Genomic DNA, 8,601 nt, shown 5'->3' on the forward strand with positions numbered 1-8,601 from the left:
ATATTTCTGCCATCTCTCTGCAGTACTGCAGAATGAACATCCAGCTTTTCGTAGCCCTCCTACACGGCCCCATTCAAACTCAGTGAGGTGGTGGTAATGGCTTCATTGCAGTCTTACAGACACTATTGAAATGGAAATGAGCGTTTCGCGTCATTGGCCGGGAGGCCCCTTATGGGCCAAGTCTGGCCGCCTTGGTGCAGGTCTTATTCCATTCGACGCCACATTGGGCGAGCTGCGCGCCGGGTGGGGATGAAATGATGGTGAAGACATCACCCAGTCCCTGAGTAGAGAAAATCCCCGATCCAGCCGGGAATTGAACCCGGCCCCGTAGGACGGCAGTCCGGCACGGTGACCATTCAGCTATCGGGACGGATGGGGATGAAATGATGGTGAAGACAGCACAATCATCCAGTCCCTGAGCAGAGAAAATCTCCGACCCAGCCGGGAATCAAACCCGGACTCCTTAGGACGGCAGTCTGGCACGGTGACCATTCAGCTATCGGGACGGATGGGGATGAAATGATGGTGAAGACAGCACAATCATCCAGTCCCTGAGCGGAGAAAATCCCCGACCCAGCCGGGAATCGAACCCCGGCCCCATAGGACGGCAGTCTGCCACGGTGACCATTCAGCTATCGGGACGGATGGGGATGAAATGATGGTAAAGACAGCATAATCACGCAGTCCCTGAGCAGAGAAAATCCTCGACCCAGCCGGGAATCGAACCCAGGCCCCATAGGACGGCAGTCCGGCACGGTGACCATTCAGCTATCGGGACGGATGGGGATGAGATGATGGTGAAGACAGCACAATCACCCAGTCCCTGAGCGGAGAAAATCCTCGACCCAGCCGGGAATCGAACCCGGGCCCCTTAGGACGGCAGTCCGACACGGTGACCATTCAGCTATCGGGGCGGACAGACATATACATAAGAAAGGCTAAATATAAAGGGCTTTCGAAAAGAAGCGAGCCGGAGGCATAAGTACAGAAACCAGAAGCTGTGTGTTAGAATTATTGACCCCGTCTGTTGAGACACTTGTCCGGCTGTGCCACAAGCCGGTGAATGGCTGTCTCATAAAATACCCAGGGCTGCAACATCAACCAGTTCTGCACGTACAGTTGGACGTTGTCGTCTGAGGTGAATCGTTTGCCCCTCAGAGCCCTTTTAAGGGGACGAAAAATGGCGTAATGACAGGGAGAGAGGTCCGGACTGTATGGAGGGTGGCCGAGAACCTCCCACTTGAATTTCTGCCCTGACTGTGTTGGCCTTATGAGGTTCCACATTGTCGTGGAGCAGATTGACCCCACGGGCGAGATTGCCTGGTCGTTTCGATTTGATCACTTGGCGAACGGTGCTCAAGGTTTGCGAGTAACGCTGGGCATTATTGGTTGAAAACAGTCGTGGTTGCAATTTTAGTTTTTTAACTACGTGTTTCACCTTATTTAGACATCTTCAGGTTGGCATTCACTGCTGTCCCGTGCTGCAGGAAGTGACTCAGAAGGGGACCATCTTGGTCAAAGAAGAACGTCAGGATAGGGGCAAACGATTCACTCGGACGACGACGCCCAGCTGTACGTGCGGAACTGGTTAACATCACAGTCCCGGGAACTTTATGAGACAGCCGTTCACAGTCACAGTGGTACAACTGTCTCAACAGCCAGGGTCAGTACTTCTTATATACAGTTACTGGTTTCTGTAATTATGCCTCCGGCTCGTTTCTTCTCGAACGCCCCTTATATCTCAAGAAAAGTCTTCTCCAGGTTGATGATGAAGACAATACAACACCCAGTCCCTGAGCGGAGAAAATCCCCGACCCAGCCGGGAATCGAACCCGGGCACCTTAGGACGGCAGTCCGTCGCGCTGACAAATCAGCTATCGGGGCGGACACAGACACTGTTGACTAACAGGAGCTAACGACGTTCAATTGCAAAGGTACGGACGCTCATAGCCGCTGCAGCGTGTATTTGAAGGAAACCTTATCTTAGAAGAAAGATTAAGGAAAGACAAACCTACGTTTCTAGCATTTGCGGACTGATAGAAAGCTTTTGACAATGTTGACTGGAATACTGTCTTTCAAATTCTGAACGTGGCAGGGGTAAAATACAGGGAGCGAAAGTCTATTTACAATTTGTACAAAAACCAGATGGCAGTTATAAGAGTCCAGGGACACGAAAGGGAAGCAGTGGTTGGGAAGGGAGTGAGACAGGGTTGTAGCCTCTCCCCGATGCTATTCAATCTGTATATTGAGCTAGCAATAAAGGAGACAAAAGAAAAATCGGAGTAGGTATTAAAATTCATGGAGAAGAAATAAAAACTTTGAGGTTTGCCGATGACATTGTAATTCTGTCACAGACAGCAAAGGACCTGGAAGAGCAGTTGAACGGAATGGACAGTGTCTTGAAAGGAGAGTATAAGATGAACATCAACAAAAGCAAAACGAGGATAATGGAATGTAGTCGAATTAAGTCGGGTGATGTTGAGGGTATTAGATTAGGAAATGACACACTTAAAGTAGTAAAGGAGTTTTGCTATTTAGGGAGTAAAATAACTGATGATGGTCGAAGTAGAGAAGATATAAAATGTAGACTGGCAATGGCAAGGAAATCGTTTCTGAAGAAGAGAAATTTGTTAACATCGAGTATAGATTTAAATGTCAGGAAGTCTTTTCTGAAAGTATTTGTATGGAGTGTAGCCATGTATGGAAATGAAACGTGGATGATAAATAGTTTGGACAAGAAGAGAATAGAAGCTTTTGAAATGTGGTGGTACAGAAGAATGCTGAAGGTTAGATGGGTAGATCACATAACTAATGAGGAGGTATCGAATAGGATTGGGGAAAAGAGAAGTCTGTAGCACAACTTGACTAGAAGAAGGGATCGGTTGGTAGGACATGTTCTCAGGCATCAAGAGATCACACATTTAGCATTGGAGGGTAAAAATCGTAGAGGGAGACCAAGAGATGAATGCACTAAGCAGATTCAGAAGGATGTAGGTTGCAGTAGGTACTGGGAGATGAAGATTGCAGTAGGTACTGGGAGATGAAGAAGCTTGCACAGGATAGAGTAGCATGGAGACCTGCATCAAACCAGTCTCAGGACTGAAGACCACAACAACAACAACAACAACTGATCTGCATCCTCATTGTAGCGCTACCAACGCGACTCTTAAGCGACTGGCGCGAAATTGGTACAGTCATAAACTTTCAAACGTAGAAACACACGTACCAACTTTCGTCTATGTCGCAAAAGTTGGTTTTGCGATTTTTTGCCGTTAGCAACAAAAAGAACCTTCTGCCACCCACTTTACGTTGCTCACCACACTGTAGATACTGATGTAGAACAAGGCCGTAGAAGTAATTTAATGTGCGACCTTTCATAACTCAAACAAGACACCGCGAGTAGTCCAGCAATATTTTGTGTTCTGGAAGGGATGTTGTTGTCGCGAAAGACTTCGCTTTCCCCCGTATACGGCCCTTTTGTTCGCAGCTTTTGGCAGTAGGACCTGCTTACAGAGTTTGGCGAAGAGCGGGATGCAAGAGTGATGAAGCTTTCCCGAAGGCTGACGGAAAAGCGCGCCCGCGGGCTGCTTGTTTCCCCACAAGCCATTTCCCCTGGCCTTGTGTCGGGGGAGGCTCAAGCCAGCAACCACTCTCGGGCAATGCATATTTGAAGTCCGCCGCCGTCTCGTGAGACGCGAGAAACCTCCGAGACCTACAGGGTTATTACAAATGATTGAAGCGATTTAACAGCTCTACAATAACTTTATTATTTGAGATATTTTCACAATGCTTTGCACACATATACAAAAACTAAAAAAGTTTTTTTAGGCATTCACGAATGTTCGATATGTGCCCCTTCAGTGATTCGGCAGACATCAAGCCGATAATCAAGTTCCTCCCACACTCGGCGCAGCATGTCCCCATCAATGAGTTCGAAAGCATCGTTGATTCGAGCTCGCAGTTCTGGCACGTTTCTTGGTAGAGGAGGTTTAAACACTGAATCTTTCACATAACCCCACAAAAAGAAACCGCATGGTGGAGCCCATGACATGAATTGCTGATCATGATCTCCACCACGGCCTATCCATCGGTTTTCCAATCTCCTGTTTAAGAAATGCTTCTGCTTTAGCCTTTTCCGTAAGATTTTCCAAACCGTCGGCTGTGGTACGTTTAGCTCCCTGCTTGCTTTATTCGTCGACTTCCGCGGGCTACGCGTGAAACTTGCCCGCACGCGTTCAACCGTTTCTTCGCTCGCTGCAGGCCGACCCGTCGATTTCCCCTTACAGAGGCATCCAGTAGCTTTAAAACTGCGCATACCATCGCCGAATGGAGTTAGCAGTCGGTGGATCCTTGTTGAACTTCGTCCTGAAGTGTCGTTGCACTGTTATGACTGACTGATGAGAGTGCATTTCAAGCACGACATACGCTTTCTCGGCTCCTGTCGCCATTTTGTCTCACTGCGCTCTCGAGCGCTCTGGCGGCAGAAACCTGAAGTGCGGCTTCAGCCGAACAAAACTTTATGAGTTTTAACTATATATGACGGTAGTATCTGTTCCCGAAAGAACAGTTACCGTGGATGACCATGCAGCTTTGCTAGAAATGAAATGATAATTAAATAGACACCCTAGCTGCAAGCAGGCGTTGATATTCATTGGGGACGTTGAAAATGTGTGCCCCGACCGGGACTCGAACCCGGGATCTCCTACTTACATGGCAGACGCTCTATCCATCTGAGCCACCGCGGGCACAGAGGATAGTGCGTCTGCAGGGACTTATCCCTTGCACGCTCCCCGTGAGATCCACATTCCCAACATGTCCACAACACTACATTCGTAGTGCACCTAATAGATGTTTGCGCATCATACTTATTACTCGTGGCAGATTAATCTACCAAGTCCCGTACGGGTTCGGGCATAGCGTGTGCGTTCGCACAAGAAGGTCAAATGCCGGGAACCCGTACGGGACTTGGTAGATTAATCTGCCACGAGTAATGAGTATGATGGGCAAACATCTATTAGGCGCACTACGAATGTAGTGGTGTGGACATGTTGGGAATGTGGATCTCACGGGGAGCGTGCAAGGGATAAGTCCCTGCAGACGCACTATCCTCTGTGCCCGCGGTGGCTCAGATGGATAGAGCGTCTGCCATGTAAGCAGGAGATCCCGGGTTCGAGTCCCGGTCGGGGCACACATTTTCAACATGTCCCCAATGAAGTGTATCAACGCCTGCTTGCAGCTAGGGTGTCTATTTAATTATTTCATTTATGAGTTTTTCTGCGTATCTGTAGTTTGTCGTGACCATATGTCAATCAATAGAGCTACAGTGAATTTATGAAATCGCTTCAATCATTTGTAATAGCCCAGTACTTTACCTCGGAGACTGAACGACTGGGCGCGCTAGTTGGACACAATTACCCGGTAACTGCCTCGTAAGTACTTATACCCCGGAAGAATTACCTGTCCGGTATAGCCTCCCAGAACGACCCACACGGCAGCTGAACAAGCCACCTGTGCTAATACACTGCCTGGCAAAAGAAAAGTGCAGCCCCCACTAGAGATGATCGGATGTCAGTCTAACTTCGTATACACGTACGCAACATCGGCAAGTACGCTGTGTGTTCAAAAGTATCCGGACACCTGGCTGAAAATGAGTTACAAGTTCGTGGCGCCCTCCATCGGTAATGCTGGAATCCAGTATGGTGTTGGCTCACCCTTAGCCTTGATGACATCTTTCACTCTCGCTGGCATACGTTCAGTCAGGTGCTGGAAGGTTTCTTGGGGAATGGCAGCCCATTGTTCACGGAGTGCTGCACTGAGGAGAGGTATCGAGGCGTGGCACGAAGTCGGCGTTCCAAAACATCCCAAAGGTGTTCTGTAGGATTCAGGTCGGGACTCTGTGCAGGCCAGGGATGTTACTGTCGTGTAACCACTCCGCCACAGGCCGTGCATAGTGAATAGGTGCTCGATCGTGTTGAAAGATGCAGGCGCAATCCCCGAATTTCTCTTTTAATAGTGGAAATCAAGAAGGTCCTTAAAACATCAATGTAGGCCTGTGTTGTGATAGTGTCACGCAAAATAATACGACCACACCATAACACCACCGCCTCAGAATTTTACTGCCGGCACTACACACGCTGGCAGATGACGTTCACCGGGCATTCGCCATACTCACACCCTGCCATCGGACCGTCACATTGTGTACCGTGGTTCGTCACTCTACACAACGTTTTTCCACTGTTCTATCGTCCAACGTTTACGCTCCTTACCACGTTCACCCGACCTAACGCCGTACGACTTTTTTCCTTTGGGGCTTCATCAAGGATCGTGTGTACGTGCCTCCGCTACCAGCATTGAAGCAGCTGTTGCTACCATCACTGAAGGCACACTTATCAACATTGGGGAAGAACTCGGCTATAGACTTTGTAACCTCCCCCTCACTTATCGTCCTTAATGACAGTGAAAAATTAAACTGCGTGTACCTAATGGAAATTTGGGAAAAGCAATCGTCACCGAAGTTAATCTGTCGATAAAGAGGGAGGAAAGGGTTACATCTAAATGAAAGGAAAACTGCAAATGAAACTGGTGGAAATTAATTTTGAAAAGGGGTAAAGTTAATAAAGAAAGTAAATGTGCGGCCGTTACGTTATCAATTAACTAGCGGTAATTAGATATTTAAGATTTGGGGGAAATTACAGTCGCCAGTCCTAAGGACAATTACTATAGTAACTGAAAAAAGAAAGGTTATTACACATATAATTAGCACTAGAAGCGTGGCAACTGAAGGTTGACACGTGCAGTGTGAAAACTGAAAGTTTGTCAGAAGTAATAAATTTCGCTGCACTCTGACTTAATTTAGCAAACGAATTAATAAAACCGGAAAATCGAAAGTTAATTTAGTGACTGAAGTTAATAGTGAGCTTTCTTTCTGAAGCACATCGAAATTCGGTAAAATACGGTTAGTCTTGGACTACCTCAACAATCATTTCAAAAGCTACACGAATCTACGCAATTTAGAAATGAGAGATTTAACTTTGAACTTGAATTAAATGATTCTGAACAATTAACAATAGAAAAATTTTGTACGTACCAAGCTGAGCTGCAGTCACAGGTAAGTTAAAATACGGTAACAAAACTCGCACTCTTAATTTGTGCTTGTGTAATCTAAATATTGTAGCCAGCTATGAATACCTTAACTGAACTTTGAAATTAAAGCAGTGAAATCGAATGATGCTGGCGTTTGAATTTCAACGACACTCGGGTTCATTCCGGAAAAGGAGGGGACCCTGCTTAATAATGCAATTGGGACAATGAGCAACAAACGTTCATGCTAAGTTGCTGTAATTTTGTGATGCAACAATTTTAAAAGCTGAGGTCTGCCATACAGTTCTAAAACTTTACGTGCTTCCAGTCTTCCTTGTTGGCTGATTGAAGGTTTGCAGTCGTCGATCGAGGAGGTGGCGACAGTCGCTCATTGTCGGCCGCCGCTGTTGCAGAAGCTGGATGTTGGCGCGCCATCTTCTCGACACGGTCACCAGGCGAAACGGGCTCTTGATGTGCGCCAGCTAATGCTTCCCGTCCGCGACACCATGTCAGAAACTATCATAGCAAGTCGAGCGCAATTACATGCTGCCAAACCCCGAAAGCGCGGCAACCCGCGGGAGCGTCACACAACACACCTGCTGCACTGCACTACCCCAGCCAGACTCCTCTCTGCCCGCGCTCCACGCGACAGAGTTAACACTTTCGTTCTCCACACGACCTATCGATGTATTCGTTCGACAGCATAGTTTTCCCTAGGCTAGACCCAGCGTATAAGTACAAATAATATTCACAAAACAAACCAATTATACATCGACATAAATGCATAAATATATATATACAAATAGTAAAACGATTACAATATATAAAGACACAGAGACGTCATATCCTCAGGTAACAAAATAAGGAAAAAGAATTTGCAGTGCAATAGATGGAAATAGGAGGATATGCATTTCCGGCGTTACAACTTGATGTGTGCCGTGTGACAAATGGTGCTCACATTGAACATTTATAAGGTTCTTGGTAAAACTATTTGAGTTGCTCTTTCGCCGGCCGTGGTAGCCGAGCGGTTCTAGGCGCTTCAGTCTGGAACCGCCCGACTGCTATGGTCGCAGGTTCGAATCCTGCCTCGGGCATGGATGTGTGTGATATCCTTCGGTTAGTTAGGTTTAAGTAGTTCTAAGTTCTAGGGGACTGATGACCTCAGATGTTTAGTGCCATAGTGCTCAGAGTCATGTCAACCATTTGAGTTGCTCTTTCATTTGGCATATCATTTATAACTGTAAGTTCAGTATAATAAATATTACGAGGGCTATCCACAAAGTACATTACGTTTTGGAATTAAAAATAAATAAAGTATTGGAAATTTCTTTTATTATATACAGATGAAAGCCACACTTAAATACTACTTTTCTACACAGTTGCCATTTAAATTAAGCACTTATCGTAGCGATGGCCGAGCTTGGAAATTCCTTCGTCGTAAAATTCGGCCATCCTGCGCCTTCAACCACGTGGTTACCTCTTCTCGAAGCTGTGCGTCGTCAGCAAAACGCTGCACAGCCA

The 8,601-nt window shown here is 46.8% G+C and overlaps 2 non-coding genes across 2 annotated transcripts; one reads left to right on the plus strand and one right to left on the minus strand.

The window, feature by feature from the left end:
* Positions 1–4,671: 4,671 nt before the first annotated feature.
* Positions 4,672–4,746, minus strand: Trnat-ugu. The gene has a single exon. It is a non-coding gene; the product is annotated as a tRNA-Thr (tRNA).
* A 367-nt stretch (positions 4,747–5,113) lies between these two features.
* Positions 5,114–5,188, plus strand: Trnat-ugu. Its single transcript has one exon. It is a non-coding gene; the product is annotated as a tRNA-Thr (tRNA).
* Positions 5,189–8,601: the final 3,413 nt, after the last annotated feature.

This window comes from Schistocerca piceifrons, chromosome 11, assembly GCF_021461385.2.
Source record: "Schistocerca piceifrons isolate TAMUIC-IGC-003096 chromosome 11, iqSchPice1.1, whole genome shotgun sequence".
Taxonomy (NCBI): Eukaryota; Metazoa; Arthropoda; class Insecta; order Orthoptera; family Acrididae; genus Schistocerca; species Schistocerca piceifrons.